We start from the raw sequence: 19,045 nt of genomic DNA on the forward strand, positions 1-19,045 counted from the left end.
CGTTTAAATACTCTTGAAATTAAATAGTGAATTTCATTATGTAGTTTATTTCCTTTATTTAAATAAATAATTTATGATTATTTATTTAAAAAGGTTTAAGAATTTAATTTAATTATTCACTTTGGAATTCTCGGTTATTTTAATTCAGATTAATTAACTTATTTAAGACTCATAATTGTATTGTTGGATTTTTATTTCGTATTATTTTCGATACGAAAGTATGCGAGTCTTAAATAAGTTTGACTTCCGAAAAACCGGAGAATAATGAATTAAATTCTCGAATTCCGAACCGGCTCTAATATAATCCTGACAAACGAACCCTATCTTCTTCAAGTAATTTCGAATCCAATAACGGACTTTCAACTCATGATGCTAGTTCTTTCGACATTTCGACAAGTGTCAAGTATCTCAAAGAACGTGAAAAGGAAGACATCGCCGGAAGTCGTCGAGCTTTCTGTTGAACTATTCCGGGTAAGTGAGGAGACATAAGTCAACTACTTACCAAGGGGATAACCCTGTTTTGTTTGTGCATTTATTTGTTAGTAAACAAGGGTATGTGAAAGCCCTAAAACGAATAAACTTGAAAGTTAAGGCTTCGACCACTCTTGCTTGAAAACTTAGTTCGGGTACGCTCGTTAGGTTCAAATGCTAACTTGAACCAACCACGTTACAATGTGTATAGTTAGACTTCTCTTCTAACTCTAGGAAGTGGGTTAGAATCGAGATGACGGAAGAGCGATAGACTCTCGAATTCAATCTGGAGTAGAAGAATCGAGAGTCACATCCCGATTCTTCAGCTTAAAACATTTAACGTGCATCAAAGGAAAACAATAAGTTCTTTCGGGGTTTATCTCGTTACGCTATTCCGTATATGAGTTTAACATGTATGCTGATAGCTGCAGAGTACCCAAACTTTAATTAAGCTGATGTCGGTGGTACCCACAAGTCAACGACTTGTACTTAGCGGGCCATGCTGGTTCGTGCGTCGAGTACTCAAAGCAATGGGGGAAGGTCGCGCGTTGCGAGCTCATTGCTAGCTGGAAAACTCGACGGGAGCGGCCTTGAGCACCCCGGGGCGCAGTGGGTGAAGGTCGCGATTCGCGAGCTCACTTTACCAGAGACCAGCGACGCTGACGTCATGATGAAGAAAGTACCACTAGTGGATCCCAGACAAGTGTTAAAACTTAGACCAGCTGATGATTGCTGCTCGAAGTCTGAAGCTGGTCTCTGGTTGGACCGAGGGTTATAGCAGTGAAGAGTGTATAACCTTACGGAACGGCAAGTGTTTTTAAGATGCGCACTCATTAGTCACTGTTAGGTGATAGCTGCATCCTACATTCTTGTACGCTTGTTCGCACGTCATATGCTTTGCATTAGCCTGTTTTCTTTCCTATGTTAGACTCCCGCTTACTGAGTCATTCGACCCATAGTTCTATATCCCTTGGTAATGTAGATAAGGGCAAGGCGGCAGTGTAAGCAGCAAGAAGGAAAACCGAGATGGGACGAGTATCTCTTGACCTACGGGCTATGGGTTCTAACTCGGGAAGTAATCTTCTATATAATATTTTGTATAATATCGACTCTTCCTAGAATAATAACCCGTGTATATGAGTAAAGTCGGGAGCTTCTATGTACACATATATATAAGGGTCGATATACAACTTCTAAGTTTTAAACGAAAAAACGAAAAAATTCCTGAGATTTGATAATCACTTTTGTATTGAAAGTTTCCGCACTTTAAATAATGTTGTATTTTGTTTATTATATGTTTAATAAATTATATATTCTCCTTCAGTATTTTTATTTAAATATTATTGCTTATATGATGACATGCTCGGGATACGTGATGTTGGTTCCGACGAGTCGCGGCTTGCGGACGAGGTGACGACGCTTGTGGGTCGTGACAAAACGAAACGTCATTGTCGGCAATTTTCGAACGACATAACGAGGAAAAATGACATCAAAGCTTTCTTCGGCCGTTTGATGTCCAAAAACGACCACGCCGCCGATTGTCGGAGAAAATCGCCGACATTTGAAACCATGATATATAATAGTCGAAGCCACGCGCTTCGCGCGAGTAATTTATAGTATTTATAATATTTTAAGTAAGTAAGTTAATAGAAGTAAATGTATTGTTATTATTGTTGAAGTATAAAATGAACTAATGAACAAAATATCAATTTGTCAATCCTATTGCTCCATTATATTTTGTATATGAATCCCATAAATTTCATAGTTTGTGGTACAAAATCATAACAAAAAAGTGTTTCATTTTGTTCATTTAGCCAAGTCCTAAAAAGTTACAAGTCAATACTTGCCTTTGGAGTTAACAAAGTTCATTAGATTTCACCAACAAGATGGTTGAAGGTCATAAACAAAATAATTACCACAATATTTGATAGAAAATTTACAACCAAGACACAAAAGCTAAAGGAAAGTTTCTTCACTTTGTCAGTGAAGTGGAGACAAAATGTACAGCCCTTACAACCTTTTCCTGATTTATTATAATTACAACATTCAAAATAGCTAGACACCAAGGATCCAAAATCAAAAGGGTGCATTCGAAAAGCTCGTTATCATAGAAAAGGTGGGTCTTTTTGAACAAAAAAACAGTACTGAGTGTAACATCCACACTAGTTAGGATTTTTATGATTTTAGCTTCTTCTTTAGTCTGGTTTTTTCATCGACTTCAGAAGCCTGAGTGTAAACTTGTTTTTCTTCACTTTGGGAGGGTGGAATATGTACTTCATCTTTGTTGGTGACAGCTTGAATGGTTTCATCTTTTTTTCGTCAAAGACGCTTGAAAAGACACTATAGCATCTGAAAGGGAAGGAACTATACCTTGTGTTTCCTTTGGTTCAGCTGCAGCAATGGCATCATTATCCTTTCGTTGAGATTCTTGTTGCGGAAATGCTTGAGAGTACGAAATTTTCGGCAAAGTGTTATTCCCGGCATCTTTAGTTTCTTCAGTAGCAAAAACAACTGTGAATTTTGTTCCCATGGCGTAGGCTGAATCATTTTTTTAAGTCTTCAGATAAACGAAGCAGCTGCCCTTTTCAGAAAGGACGAAGAAAGACTTCAAAGATTCTTGATCAACATCCTATTAAATAAACATGAACATTAATTATTCTTAATTTAAAGCAGATTTGAAATTTGATTAGTAAGAGTGCATTTGAAACTAAATTGATGTAAAGCTAATTTTTTTAACAATGGAAAAATACTGTGAATCAGACAAAGTAAGACTTGACACACATGGTTTGAATGATTTTTCAAATATATTTATATTGAAAAAGTCAACAAAAGTAAAACAGTTTATAACTATGAATCCATTCCACTATAATCATCTTCACGATAATTGGATCAGCAGAATGAAAGTAATAAGAAGAAAATCTTACCAAGAGCAACAATTTAATGATATTTTAAAGTGAAAAAATGTGGTGGTAAGATGGAGTAAACTTGTCAACTTACTTTTTTGGTTGCGTCAACAAAGTCGGACACAGAACAAGAAAATAATGTTCAGCCATCGCTCCAAAAACAGTGGTTGAAATGAACCCGGACGAGTCTTGAACATCCACCTCAACTCTTGGCCTAGTATAGAAAATTAAGTTAAAGTATTATTATTAGTGTAATATTTAAAGCTGAATAGATATTTTTCGTATAGAAAGATTAAATGGCAATTTTTCGGAATAAAAATGTAAATATTTAGTCGACAATACCAAGGTATGGCCTTTGCTTGAGGAGTGTCACAGAAAAGGCATTCGAACAATCTATATAAACCTGATCCGGTTGATCTATGGCATCTATCACAAGAAGTGTACCAAAAAGGTTGTTTGAAGTTTGTAACCACAACTTTACCATTCACCCAAAATGCTAATATATGCAAAGAAATTAGAGTGAAAATATGAATGTTCGAGACACATGTACACATTCTTGTAAAAATATCCCAATAACTCAGTACTGTAAAGTAAAATTATACCATAAGAAGCATGTCATTGACATGGCTGATTGGAATAATATGATCCACATGAGGGAGACGAATAAACCATTTTTGAAGTTGTTTTGCACTCAAATTGAGGTTCAACAACAAAGCAAGTTATAGGTTTGGCTGGACATTAATAAAACCTGTAAGAATTCAGAAATAAAAGCAACCATAAGCTCTTGTCTTTATTTTGTAAAAAACTGCAACTTTTTCTTACATAAAAAACCATAATATGATGTTTGAGGACTAACCAATGTGAGAAACCACATGCAATTGAAGACCAGCGATAATTGGTTTTTTTATGAATGATACTCGAGAGTGTTTCACATTCATTTTCGGTAAAAGAATCCCACATAGTTAAGGTTATGGTTTGAAACCTGAAAATAAGAATTTGAGATAATGTAGGAGTTAGTGTTTCTTATTTATCTGAAAATAATCGTAGTATGTAATAGAATATATTCAAAGTTTTTGAAGAACAAAGACTCATACTCATCATTCATAAGAACCACTTCTTGGATTGTGCTGGAAGTTGAAGACTTTATTTGGATTTTTCTCTTTGGACAAATCTCTATAACAGCAGCTAGGATATCTGTGGGAAAAAAAATGTCAAGAGTTAAATGAAAAAATTATAAAGATTTGAATGAAAATATGAAAAGAAAGTATAAATTCGAAGAATAATACTGATATCGGAGACTTTGTCCGTGTGAAATTGAAGATCAGAAAAGGAGTAAAGTTATAAGTAGACTCCAATAAAGTCGCATTGTTTTCTTCAACTTCTTGAAGAGTTGTTCTGGAATTTAGAATCAAGTATAGCTCATCGTTGCGCTCTCTGTACTCTGGTTTTGCTTCCTTAACGAAGGCATTGGATATGAGATATGTTCTTGTGAGTTACAGTTTATTCTGAAATGCGTTTATGGGTGAATCGAAAAATAACTGCACGAATCTTATTTCCTTGAGTGCAAAGGAAAGCAAAGACATATATGACTTTGCAAAATCTATATACTTACGTTCTAAAGTAATTAAAGTTACCTCTGAGTCAACTAAGATCAAAGATTGATATTGTACTGGACTTCAATATGATGAACGAGACGTTATTTTTTTCTGCAACAACAATCTTTGTTGTCCAACCAAGTTCATCCTTTTGCACTTCTGGAATCAGTTTATATTTTTTGATGCAACAACAAAACTATAACTGCAAACATAAGAAGATTAGTGAAAATGAATGATAAGATTAAGTAAAGAAGTTTATCTTTTATATCTATTTTATTTCACAATATAGCATTTTTTTTTCTCATGATCTAGAAAGCCGTAACTTTTTTTTTTTTAAAAAGTAAGCAATAATATTTAATGAGATGATTATGAAATGATTTTATTATGGTTCTATCTTTTATATTCTTTTGATTTCCCTCTATCTTTTATATTCTTTTGATTTCCCTCTACAAGATGTTTGATAATGTAAAGGTGATTATAATTGCCAAAAACCAATAAACTGGAATCAGAGTCTCAAGCTTTATAAATTTAAAATGAATGCTTTGGTTGTGTTATTAAGATAAATAGCAAGCCAGAATATTCTCACCATAAAAAATATGAAACTAAAAGAAACGTAGTATAAAGTAACAACTCTTTAACAAATAATACATCTGAATCGATGTAAGATCAAATAGAGAAATGAATTGATGTCTTTATGAAGTCGTATAACAGTGAAATTAAATAGATACTAACGTTGAACTTAAACTCATCATAGAGAGAACTGAAGGTGAAATCTCAGCTGAGATATGAGTTGAAAGATGTTAGAAATGAAGAGATTCGATGACTTAAGTAGTGATATAAGGTATTTAAGTACTTAAAAAGTCTTTGCTTATTATTGCTTTAATAAATGCAAGCTTATCATCAGGGTGCTTCTTCATATTCAGGTGCTTTTTCATATTCAAGTTGATATATTGAAGTGACTTACTGTCAGAATTATTTTCCTGGATGAAAGATAATTATAATGTGATTTTTTTCCTATTCCATTTCCTTCACTAACTTTCTATAGTTACACACATAAAGTAAATAGACAATTAAAGTTCAGAAAAAAAAACATGATTGCCATATATACATTCTCACCGTGTTTAGAATGTCATCTGAATTGTGAAAGTGCGACAACAATTTCAGCCCCAACAAGGGCGTTGTTCTTCACCAACGCAATGTCTAGGTTTTAGTTACGGAACTGCTCTCATTTAAAATCAATTACAGAGATTTGGACTTCTATATTTGCGCTCTTATTGAGATTTTCAAAAAACAAAATAAATATCAATACATAAACCAAAAAGTTTCAAGTAGATGTGTTTATAATAGTAATATCAACTAATTCTATCAGTGATAATTTAAAAACCCAAAATTTTGCACCATTAATTCGTCTGTCGATTTCTAGGACAACGAATATTTCAAATCACTGTTGTGCACACACACGTTTGACCCTAAACAAAAAGATGAACTATTATCCCACAGTGCATTCAAAATATGATCCACAACATTACCACCTCGAAGTCGAGAAAAGCAGATCTTCAAGCAAAAACGAAACTCCAGTAACTCTCGACCATATTACGTTTATATACAACCCGGGCTACGATTCACCTGATAAACACGAGAGAACAAGTGTTTAATCAGCACTCGGCTGTTTTAATTTGATTATCTTTGCAGATTAGAAATTCCCTAAGTTTCTCGATAGTATTATTTTTCTTTCAAGACCCTTCATGCTGATAAAAGAATGAACAAACCTTAAAAATCTCACCGTGTTTAGAATGTCGTCTGAGTTGTGAAAGTGCGACAACAATTTCAGCCCCAACAAGGGCGTTGTTCTTCACCAACGCAATGTCTAGGTTTTGGTTATGGAACTGCTCTCACATAAAACCGATTACAGAGATTTGGGGCCTGTTTGGTAGTTCACTCAAACTATTTTTGTTTTCTGTTTTTATTTTTCTATAGTTGTAGTCTAATAATTTTTTGCAGTTATTTTCAAATAACTGTTTGGTAGGGATTTCAGTTTTTTTATTCTATTTTTTGTAGTTGTACTGTAATAACCCACATAAAAATTAGGCGTCGAGATATATAATAACTAAAAGTCTTCGCTGCGTATATCATTGTAGTACCTTTCGTTTTGATGATTGATCACAAAGTCACCGGAAAACACCATGTTTGTCGTCGGAGTCAGAACGACAACTGTCAGATTTTAAAACTTATTTTTTTACTAAAAATAGTGGAAACTTATCTACGCGATGAGATGATCATGACCCTATTTACGGTTTGTGAAACAGAGTTACGGTTGTTGAGATATTAGAGTTTAAAGTTTTTTCGCCAGAATTGTAAAACTTTGATTTTCCGTTGAACAAAAATAAATTCGATAGTTGAAAGTGAGGAAATAGAATGATCTCGAGAGGAAAGAAAGAGATGTCAAGATGAGATAATATAAAAAAGCAAAAAAAAAAAAGTTTAAAAGTCGAGTGAAAAAATTAGAAAACACCTAAAAACTGTGTTTTGATTTCCTTCATTAAAACAGGATTCAGCTTGAAAACGTTTTGAGTTGTATTATGACATTTATCAAACAAACATTGAATTCAATTTTTTTATTTTACTATTGCAGTTAGAAAAATCAAAAACAGTTTTCAAGTTAACAAACAAATAGGCCCTTGGACTTTTATATTTGCGCTCTTATTGAGATTTTCAAAACACAAAATAAATATCAATACATAAACCAAAAAGTTACAAGTAGATGTGTTTATAATAGTAATATCAACTAAGTTCTATCAGTGATAATTTAAAAAAACTAAAATTTTGCACCATTAATTCGTATGTCGATTTCTAGAACAACGAATATTTCAAATCATTGTTGTGCACACACACCTTTGACCCTAAACAAAAAGATGAACAATTATCCCACAATGCATTCAAAATATGATCCACAACATTACCACCTCGAAGTCAAGAAAACCAGATCTTCAAGCAAAAACGAAACTCTAGTAACTCTCGACCATATTACGTTTATATACAACTCGGGCTACGATTCACCTGCTAAACACGAGAGAACAAGTGTTTAATCAGCACTCGGCTGTTTTAATATTCTTTGCAGATTATGAATTCCCTAAGTTTCTCGATAGTATTATTTTTCTTTCAAGACTATTCATGCTGATAAATGAATGAACAAACCTTAAAATCTCACCGTGTTTAGAATGTCGTCTGAGTTGTGAATGTGCGACAACAATTTCAACCCCAACAAGGGCGTTGTTCTTCACCAACACAATGTCTAGGGTTTGGATACGGAGCTGCTCTCACATAAAATCAATTACAGATATTTATATGGCAAATAAGCCAGAGATGATCGTGAAGTCTCAAACACCATTGAAAATCGTTTGGTAATATGTCTGTGAGAAAAAATCGTGTACCTAACGAAACGAAACGAGCATATCCCTCTTTCTTTTTCTGAAATCGTTGCAGAGATAGCTTCAAACGTGGTCGGCAATGGCGGGCATGTTGCTCCGGTGCGGTGATTGCGGTGCTATGCTGAGGTTGTCGGTAAGTTTTTTTTAGCCCATGTTAAGACTAAAGGGAAAGATGAAGTCAGAAAGTCACAAAATCAGAGGAACCGAGGATAGAAAAACAGGGAAAGAATACACGAAGAAGAAGAAATTTAAATATCCACGTGTCACCCATTGGTTGAGCCACATGGCGATCACTGAATAAGTATGGTAACAAAGGTTCTCTTTATTATCTATGTTTTATATATATATATATATATATATATATATATATATATATATATATATATATATTTTATCAGCTTCATGAAATTTGTATGATTGTGTTATTTTGCTCGACGACCTTTGGAGGATTTTTGCCCAGTGAGATTGTCACGACCCGCGAGCGTCGTCACCTCGCCCGCAAGCCGCGACTCGACGGAACCAACATCACGTAGCGGGAGCATATCATATATGAAAAATAAAATGTAAACAAGACATTTAAAGTAAATATATAATTTATGAAACATATGATATCCGAAAATACAATATTATTAAAAGTGCGGAAACGTTTACAACAAAAGTGGTTATCGGAAATCTCGGGAAATTTTTCGTTTTTCTTTCAGAACTAGAAGTCGTATATCGACCCTTATACATACATATATATGTACATAGAAGCTCCCGACTTTACATATATACACGGGATATTATTTAAGGAAGAGTCGATATTATTCAAAACATTATATATATAGAGGTCTACTTCCCGAGCCAGAACCCATAGCCCGTAGGTCAAGAGATACGCGTCCCGTCTCAGTTTCCTTCTCGATCGTCTACATTGCCGCCTTGCCCTTATCTACATTACCAAGGGACATAAAACTATGAGTCGAAAGACTCAGCAAGCGGGAGTCTAGCCTATGAAAGAAAAGCAGCTAATGCAAAGCATGTGACGTGCGAACAAGCAAACAAGAATGCAGGATGCAGCTATCACCTAAAAGTGACTAATGAGCGCGCATCCTAGAATACTAGCCGTCCCGCAAGGTTATACACTCCTCACTGCTATAACCTCCGGTCCGACTAGAGACCAGTTTTCAACTTCGAGCAGCAGTCGTCAACTGATCTAAGTTTTAACACATGTCTGGGATCCACTAGTGGTACTTCCTTCATCATGACGTCAGCGCCACTGGTCTCTGGCATAGTGAGCTCGCGAACCGCGACCATCACCCACTACGCCCCGGTGTGCTCAAGGCAGCTTCCGGTGAGTCTTCCAGCAAGCAATGAGCTCGCGATGCACGACCTTCACCCATTGCTTCGAGTACTCGGCGCACGGACCGGCATGGCCCGCCAAGCACAAGTCAGGGACTTGTGAGTACCACCGACACGAGTTTAAAGTTTGGGTACACTGCAGCTAGCAGCGTACACGTTAAACTTATATACGGAAGAGCGTGACGGGATAAACCCCGAAAGAAATTATTGTTTCCCTTTGAAGCTCGTTTAGTGTTTTAAGTTGAAAGCTCGAAATGTGACTTTCGAACTCTCTACTCTCAATTGAATTTGAGAGTCTATCGCTCTTCCGTCCTCTCGATTCTAACCTACTTCCTAGAGTTAGAAGAGAAGTCTAACCACACACAAAGCAAACAAGGCTGGTTCAAGTTAGCGTTTGAACCTAACGGGCGAACCCGAGCTAAGTTTTCAAGCAAGAGTGGCCGAAGCCTTAACTTTCGAGTTTATTCATTTTTAGGCTTTTACCTACTCTTGTTTACTAGCAAGCAAATGCACAAACAAACAGGGTTATACCCTTGGTAAGTAGTTGACTTATGTCTCCACACTTACCCGGAATTGTTCGACAGAAAGCTTGACGATTCCCGAAGATGTCTTGCTTCACACGTTCTTCGAGACACTTGGCACTTGTCGAACGTCGAGAGAACTAGCATCCGGAGTTGAACATCTGTTAGTTAATGGATTCGAGCTTACTTAAAGAGGATAGGGTTCGTTGTCGGGATTAGAGTTGGTTCGGAATTCGGGAATTTAATTTATTATTCCCCGGTTTTTCGGAAGTTTATTCAAGACTCACGTATCCTCATATCGAGAGTGATACGAAATAATGTTCAACGAGTAATCATGAGTCTTAAATAAATTAAATAATCCGAAATTAAAATAACCGAGAATTCCAAACGAATAATTAAATTAAATTCATAAGCATCATTAAATAAATAATTTATAAATTATTTATTTAAATACTGAAAGTACATATCCAAGAGTATTTAAACGCTATAAGCGATTTAAAACTCACGAGTTAATCGAGCTTTATTTCGATAACTCTATCACTTGATATCTTCATAAACTGATCTCGTCGCTCTTGACTCGTCTGGTTCCCGTTCGTCCGTCAAGATCTGTAATACAAACCTGGAATCCAACGACGAGTTAATATCTTAAATTCCAAACCCTTATCAGTTTCACAACTCAAATCCCGAACCCAATCCAAACCGAAACCATACTAACCAATGACTCAACACAGACGATCCCAAAACTCAAACCGAGGCTCAGAAAAACCCATAATACAAACAGACTGAATCAGCCAAAACCATAGCTCACGGCCAAACACAGAACCAAACCAAACAACAACCATCAAACTTTCAAACCAAACTAATCACACGGCCAACAACAACACACGGTCACAACAACTTAACCAAGACAACACTTCCAAATCATAATCCAGGGTCAACAAACTTATCATCACAGCCTCTTACTGACAACAACAACTATCAGACTTTCAACCAAACATAACTCCAGAAAAACAAACACACGGCCAAGAGCAATTTCCAAAGAGAATTCGTCCAAAAATTCAACAAAATTCCAAACAGCTATACTCGTCAAAACCCAAGCTTCAAACAGGTTTAAAAACGTCTCAGAAACATCAATTGAAACGCAGGAATTCAAAAACCCCAAATCAAACCCTAGCTCATGAGATTTTCGGCCAAAACACTACCAAACCAAGGAAATTCGAGTTCAATCCACAAATTCAAGTCATAAACCTCACTAATCGAGTCCAAACAACAATTAAAACCAAGCAATTCTACCAAATTCAACCCGGATTCAAAATCCCCAAATTTTGAATCTAAGAACCCTAGCTCATGAGATTTTCATTCAAGGAAACGAAATTCTCACCTTAACCCGTGAGATTAGCTTCCTCGGAGGGTTCTCGCGTCCTTCCCGGTGTTTTTTCCTTGCTCCGGCGTCACGGCGGTTCTCGGCGGCGTTGTTCTTTCTCGGCCCGGAGCGCGCGCAGAGGCTCGGTGCTCGGTGACGCGCGAAGAAGAAATGAAGGAGAAGAGTGAGAGTGAGGATGGCGGTGATGGTGAAGCTTGGTGACGGCTGAAGATTGAGCTCGAGGTTTTGTTTTTTTCCTTGTCTGGTTCTTTCGGCCGAGTGATGTGAGGAAGAAGAAGATAGGGCAGAGTGAGACCGAGAATGAGAGAAATAGAGAGAGTGAGGGAGGGTGAAGTGGCAGCGAAAGAGAGAGGATGAGTGGCTTAAGAGGCTAAGTGGCACTCTCACGCTACGCCACGCGTGCACAGGTGGCCCACTCAAATATTTCCACAATTCTCTTAAAACGACCCCCTTTTCCTCTTTTTCTTTCAATCTCGTCCTTCAAAATATTGCACATAAGTCCTTTCAAAATAAAACCCCATAATTATGTCCTTAATTAAATAAAAATAATCTTGAAAAATAACCGAGAAAATTATTATTATTTCCCGTTATCTTGAATATATTTAAGGGATTCCGGAATTTATTTTTACTCTTGAGATTTTTAAATCTCCGAGTATGTTTCGAATAATAATATTGGATTACTCGAATATTCTCATTCCGAAATTTCATCGACCTTAAATATTATCATTTTCCAAGATATTTAAAATTTAAGGACGTCTCATATGCAACAAGAATTTGAATTAAAACTCGTCCATTTTATTCAAATTCACAAGTAGAGCGTTTACAAAAGTTTATACATTACAGAGATATTTATTTTGTAGCATTTATTCATTTTTGAAAGATATATGTCGCGCCAAAAAATATATGATCTTAATTAAATAAAACAAACAAACCAATTTGGTATGAAAAATACTAGATAGAAAGTAAAATAATTTTGGATTATTGGAGCATTATTTGATTTTAATGATATTTATAACTTTAAAGCAAGCTATTTATTGTTTATATGTGTTTTTGGTGGGTGATTTTTGTTTCCGGCCACCCCTACAAGTCGAGACTCTTTATTCTATGCCCTTAAAATTTAAATTTGATGTGATTACCTCTTCTCTGACAAATAAACCTTACTTACAAATACATTTCTCTTAATTTTTTTTATAAAGAAAAAAAAAACCCTAGCAGCCATTCACGAGGGGTTCTCAGTTCTCAGCCATTCACCATTCTAACGGCTTACCCGCGTTTTGAGTCAAAACTTTTGACGACGTCAGGAGCTGACCAAAACACGACGGTCAAACTGTTTTTCGGACAACGGTCGGAGATTGACGATAGAGAATGACAGAGACTACAATATTGTTTGTTACGATAGAACGTGAAAGTAAGAAGAAGGCTGACATCTTGACGAAAAGAATGATAGGCTTGTTGTCATCGTTGTGTGGTAAAGTTGAAAAATTGTGTTACGAAACTCAAAGTGGACAAAAGTAAGTTAGACTTGAAACTAAATTTTATGTCAACTTTATGGGATGCGTTAGATCCTATTTACAAAGAAAATGACGTTGATGCTTACGGTTTCTTGATGGATAGTGATGAAAGATCACTTCGAGTAAAATAGGGGAAGGTGACATGGATGATAATAGTTTAGAAGGAGATTTGAACGACACTTTGAAGACATATGTTATTGACACCTAAACCATCTTAATATTTATCATTGTATTGTATACTAATACACAATAATGATGTCGTTGCAGTGACAATGTGAGATATTGAAAATGAAATTGCCAGTTGGTAAGAGGATCAAGTCTCCCACGGGATGAGTTAGACACGTCAACTTTACTACCGATATCGCCATCGGAGACGTTTTTAGAGATAATTTTTTTGTTCAAGACGACACTAAATCGATAGATGTAGAAGCTCATAATAAGTTATATAGCTTAACAGATGGTACGAACTTTGAAATAGGCCAACACTTCAAAAATAAAGATGAACTCAAGAATATATTGTTGAATGGGGCGATTAAAATTTCTTTGAAATGAAGATAGTAAAGTCATGTAAGAACGTGCTTTTGATTTATTTGTGTTGATCGGGAGCATTGTAGTTGGCATCTACGAGCAACTAAATTGGTAAAGTCTTACTTCTTCAGCATTTGAACACATCACTTCGCCAAGCAAGTGCTGCAATGGTCGCAGAGGTGGTGAAAAATAACTTCCAAGAAATTAAGCACACACTAACACCAAAGGGAATAATGGACGTGATGAACTTGAAAGGGGTTGAGAAATGGAAATTAAAATAGCTTGCTAGTAATCTAAGGCGACGTTCACCAGAAGAGAAATTGTTTCCATCTTACTTGTACATGTTGAAAAAGGTTCACCCCGACACGATCTCATGCTTGGAGTTGGATAAATACACCATGTTATTTTTTAATCCATATTTTTTCATCACTCCTTATTGTAAAGTAAATTTTTATTTAGCATTCATTATATTAACTAAATTTGTAAATTTATGAAAACATGTTTAAATATCTTTTTGTAGCATTTAAAGCATTAGCTATAGGATACCAATGCATCATAAAAATTATTGCGGTAGATAGGACACACTTGAAAACAAAATATGGAGGTTGTTTATTGAGCGCTACGACACAAGATGGCGATCGTCATTGTTATCATATTGCTTGGATTGTCGTAGACTCGGAGAATAACAATGCATGGACATGGCTATTAACATTAAAGAAGCAATTTCGGTTAAATAAATAATTTATATTTATTTTTTAACCGAATTTAACTGGTTAAAATTAACCGAGCGGTTAATTTTAACCAAGTAAATTTTCGGTTAACCTAAGTTAACCAAAAAATTTCCTTAAATAATAAATAATAGAATGAAAACTTATTCTGTTATAAATGTAATATTGAAATATTGCCGTTGATATGTTTGAATATGCAAACTTAATATATTTATATAGCCAGCTATTAAACTCCATAATTATAGCATATTAGCATTCATAATCGGTACACTACAAATATTAAAAATAAATGTGTGCGTTAATGCCCATTGATGATGGTAACAATGTATATTACTATATTAGGCAGAAATCATATTAAATATACAACTTTTAATTTTTGTGGATTAAAATAGAGTAGGGCAAACATTCATTTCTTTTTTTAGAATAACGAATAGGCAAGTTCTGGGAGTTAATGTATTTGAAAAAAGCAATTAATTGACGCCAATTTATTACTTTGTATTTTATGAAAAAGCAAAAAAAAAAAAACGGCCATTAATGTACAACAGTTAATTCGGTTAACTGCAATTAATTGAGTTGATTTTTCTTAGGTTAAAGGTTAACCTATGACCGAGAATTTTGGTTAACGGTTAACTTCGGTTATCCAAATTTCAAGCTTTAATTAACATAGCTTCAAGAGATCATACCAGATGATAATGACATTGTTTTCATTACAGATAGGAATCAAAGCATCAAGAATGTGGTGGGTAGAGTTTACAAGAATTCACGTCATGGATATTGTATGTGGCATATCAATCAAAATCTCAAATTACGTTATTTTTGCTTTGATACCATCGATTTATTTATACGGGTAGCTAAACCATATCAAGTTTCACGATTCAACGAGTCGTGGAGTGAGATTCAAAATATATACAATCAACTCGCATTATATTTGACTACAAACATGGATGTGAGTCATTGGTCTATAGCTTATTATGATGGTCATCGATATAATTTAATTACTACATGCGGTCAATTAATCACGCTTTAAAGGAAGCTGGATAGTACACACTAATTTTTCCGCTTGACGTCATTCAAGATTTGACATCTGACTGGTTATATAAGCATCGAAATGAAGCATCATCTTGAAACACTATTCTCACGCCAGAGGTTGAGACTATTCTGCGTGGGAGATCCATTAACGCACCAAAAATGATGGCAAAACTTATTGTATGTATGAGTTCTCAGTCGTTGGTGGGAAATTTGATCCAGTTTTAGATTTGGGTCGAAAACGTTGTACGTGTTGTGTATACGATCTCGATAGACTTCCATGTGCACATGCTTTAGCAGCTTTGAAGACCTTAGAGCATGTATATAATTATAACTCTAAGTGTTACATAGTGAATTTATGGTCGTTAGCGTACTCAGAAAATATACCAGTTCCATCAATGTGTGAGTGAGATATCCCTAAAGAAGCAGAGTTAGTTGTTATTTTACCTCCAATAGTTAATAAGAGAAAATGTAGGAAGAAAACAAAGAGAAATTCTCCCATTAGAGAGAAGATGCGGAAAAATAGATGTTCAAAATGCGATCAATATGGACATAATGTACCTACATGCCCTTTAAATGGGCGAGAAGCTTGCTCGACGCCAAAAAAAAAAGTGTAAGATGGGATAAAAAAAAATGCTTCTACGTACTACTTTGAATTGACATATTTATCGTATGTTCATAGAAGTTAATTTACCGAACAATGCTTTTATTTGCTTTTTATTTTTTGACAGATCTTTCACCCGTTTATATGACCAATGACCCTTTAATATTTTCCAAGCTCATCAAACATACCACTTTGCTCAAGCATGATTAGCATCAATTTGCAAAGAGGTTCCATATAAGTTCCAAAATGAAATTCTTCCACCAATGTCGTTGCAATAAAAAAAACAAATATATCGCATATTTGTAAATTTATTTTTACCCTCACCCAATGATTATCATTCACAAGATGAACAGTCTATAATGCTTTCATGTTTTTCTAAGATTTAACTCAGAGTTACATTTGTAATTCATAGTATGAGCTTTCTCTCTTAAGGCAGTTGTGAGTAGTTGTGTGAAATTGACGTCTAAGAATACAACAGCTTGATCAAACATGTCATCGAACTTTATTGCGCATCGGTTTATGTGCGGCGATACTCGAGCTACTAGTTGTTGGGTCAACTTCGCCTAGCTACTTTAGATTTGACTTGGTTGCTGGTGATGCACGTTCACTTGGCACCTTGTACAGTGTGACTTTCCTGACGAAGAGCAAAAGGAGCTGAATTGTAAGTCCAAGTTCACTCGTTTAGCCTCGTGATACATGCAGTGAGCAAAATTGTGACTTGCTTGATAAATTTGACTTAGATTATGATTTTATGGTGCTATACTAAATTCTGGTCTTATGGTTCATTTGTCTTTGTCTTGATTTATGATTATGGAAATCATTACGTGTGTTACACCCCGACGAGTCGTTTATTTACTACACAAACTTGTGGTCATTTTTTTTTGTATAAAAGAAACCATAAACGACCAGACGTCGTGATTTACTTTTCGTAGCTATGCACAAAACATATAACATCTTTTCAACTAAACTTAAAAGCACATAAGACGCAAAACGTTTATTGAATAGAAAGCCCATCAGGTCAAAATAGTGCGTATACCAAGTCTCATTGAAGTGAAGTTGCTTGCCAGTCAACTCGCTCTCCTACACATATATTTCTCACCATTATCACAAAAACAAGTGAGCCTATCGCCCAGTAAGTAGAAACAATACAATGCATATGATGTTTTTTTTTCATATTTTCCTTTCATAACTATTTTCATTTGATTTATCATCTCTTTCTAATTCGAAAACTCTTTCTTAAACGCGTGTGCCATAAGGTTGTAGGTCTCTACTTTGATATCTATCTCGCATCGTGAGGGCGCTCCCACTCACAAGCCCCCGATCACGAGAGGCACTTCCAACTCATAAACCTAGGACTAACTCATCATACCTAGAGTCAGTGAGACTGATTCTACATGCATCGTGAGGGCGCTCCCACTCACGAGCTCATCTCTTACTTAATCGTGCGCACAATAAGCCTCTATTTTGTACTCTATCTCGCATCATGAGGGCGCTCATACTCACGAGCCCCGATCATGATATGCGCTCCCATCTCATGAATCTAGGAGTGACCCCCCATACCCAGGAGTCAATGAGACTGATTCCGCGAGCATCGTGAGGGCGCTCCCACCCCCGAGTCCCGACCACGAGTGGCGCTACGATCTCATGATCCTAGGAATCAAACGAGCCATCCATGGAAACTTATAACAATACTTTTTTTTTTCAAAACTCTCACTTTACGCTAAACTTCTCTCTTTTCTTTTTAAGTTAGATGGGTTCATGAATGCACAAGTATGAAAATGTAACAATCACGTATCGATTCATGTAAATGCAAGCACATAAGCAACCACACACAACACATCGTTTTTGTGATACATTTAAAATGTTTCTACTTACCTGGTCTGCGAGAAAAACACATTTCACTCCTAAACTCGATCTTTCACACGAAACCCTTATTATTTACCACGTTCCTCTCTGAAATTGATGAACTTGACGAGAGTCAATCTCAGACCACCCATTTTTCTCTCGACTCCTAGTCCTATCATTCTTGTCTGTGTCTTCTTCTCCGTCGCTCTTTCTCTTTCTCAACCTCTATTTCTCAACCCATCGCCCTCTATCCTTTTTCCGATCTCTCTGTCTCACTCTTTCTTTTCCTTTTCTCTCGGTTCTACGCTTTTTTTTCACTCCTTGTTTTTTTTCCTCGTTTCTTATCAAAAGAAGAGGAGAGTCAGTTCTCTAGAGATAAGGCTGAGCAAATGTTTTCGAAATTGCTACTAAATCCCTCTTTCATTTGCAACTTAATCCCTGATTCATTTTCATCCCAAATCCACTTTTTTTTAGATTCCTTTGTTGCAAACAAGTCCAAAAGCATTAAACGCTTATTACTTCACCCCATAGATAGATGGGAAATAATATAAAAAATAAATCGAGAAGATTATCTACTCGATTTAATTTGTTTCAAATATATTTAAGACATTTTAGAATATTTATTTTCTTCGAGAATTTCCTTAACTCTCAAGAATTCATCGAAATCCTTTTTCCGACAAATTACATTTATTCGAGATGAACTCAAAATTTTTCTTGAAATTATTCCAAAACATCCCTTCAACCTTAAATATATTTCTTAAATACTCTTCCTTCGGCTCGAGATTGAAATTCCATTGTCACACTCGATTATTCTTAGAACCTTATTTCGAGACGAGTGATTACGTCATACAAAAATCGGTATCTTACAACGTGTCATTTTTTTTATTATAAAAAATCATTACGTGTCATTATTGTGTTATGAAACATGTTTAAATCCCAAGGATGAAATTTTCTTTTTGAAACTACTAATTGAATATACGCGCTTGCGCGCGTTGGAAAGAGAGAGAGAGAGAGAGAGAGAGAGAGAGAGAGAGAGAGGAAGTGAGAGAGAGAGAGTGGAAAGAGCGTGCAAAGAGAGAGAAAAAAGAATGAAAAAAAAACTAAGATAATATAATATTATTGTATATCCACTATAATATTGTCAACTATATTATTGTTTTAAG

General features: G+C 35.5%; 1 long non-coding RNA gene across 1 annotated transcript; it reads right to left on the reverse strand.

The window, feature by feature from the left end:
- Positions 1-8,996: 8,996 nt before the first annotated feature.
- LOC149401068 (uncharacterized) lies at positions 8,997-10,824 on the reverse strand. Its single transcript, XR_016296724.1, has 3 exons — positions 10,763-10,824; positions 10,303-10,396; positions 8,997-9,325 (listed from the first exon to the last, which is right to left on the reverse strand). It is a non-coding gene; the product is annotated as an uncharacterized LOC149401068 (long non-coding RNA).
- Between the last annotated feature and the right edge of the window lie 8,221 nt (positions 10,825-19,045).

This window comes from Urtica dioica, chromosome 4 (assembly GCF_054948205.1).
Source record: "Urtica dioica subsp. dioica isolate 48M chromosome 4, U.dioica_male_clone48M_v1_H2, whole genome shotgun sequence".
Taxonomy (NCBI): domain Eukaryota; kingdom Viridiplantae; phylum Streptophyta; class Magnoliopsida; order Rosales; family Urticaceae; genus Urtica; species Urtica dioica.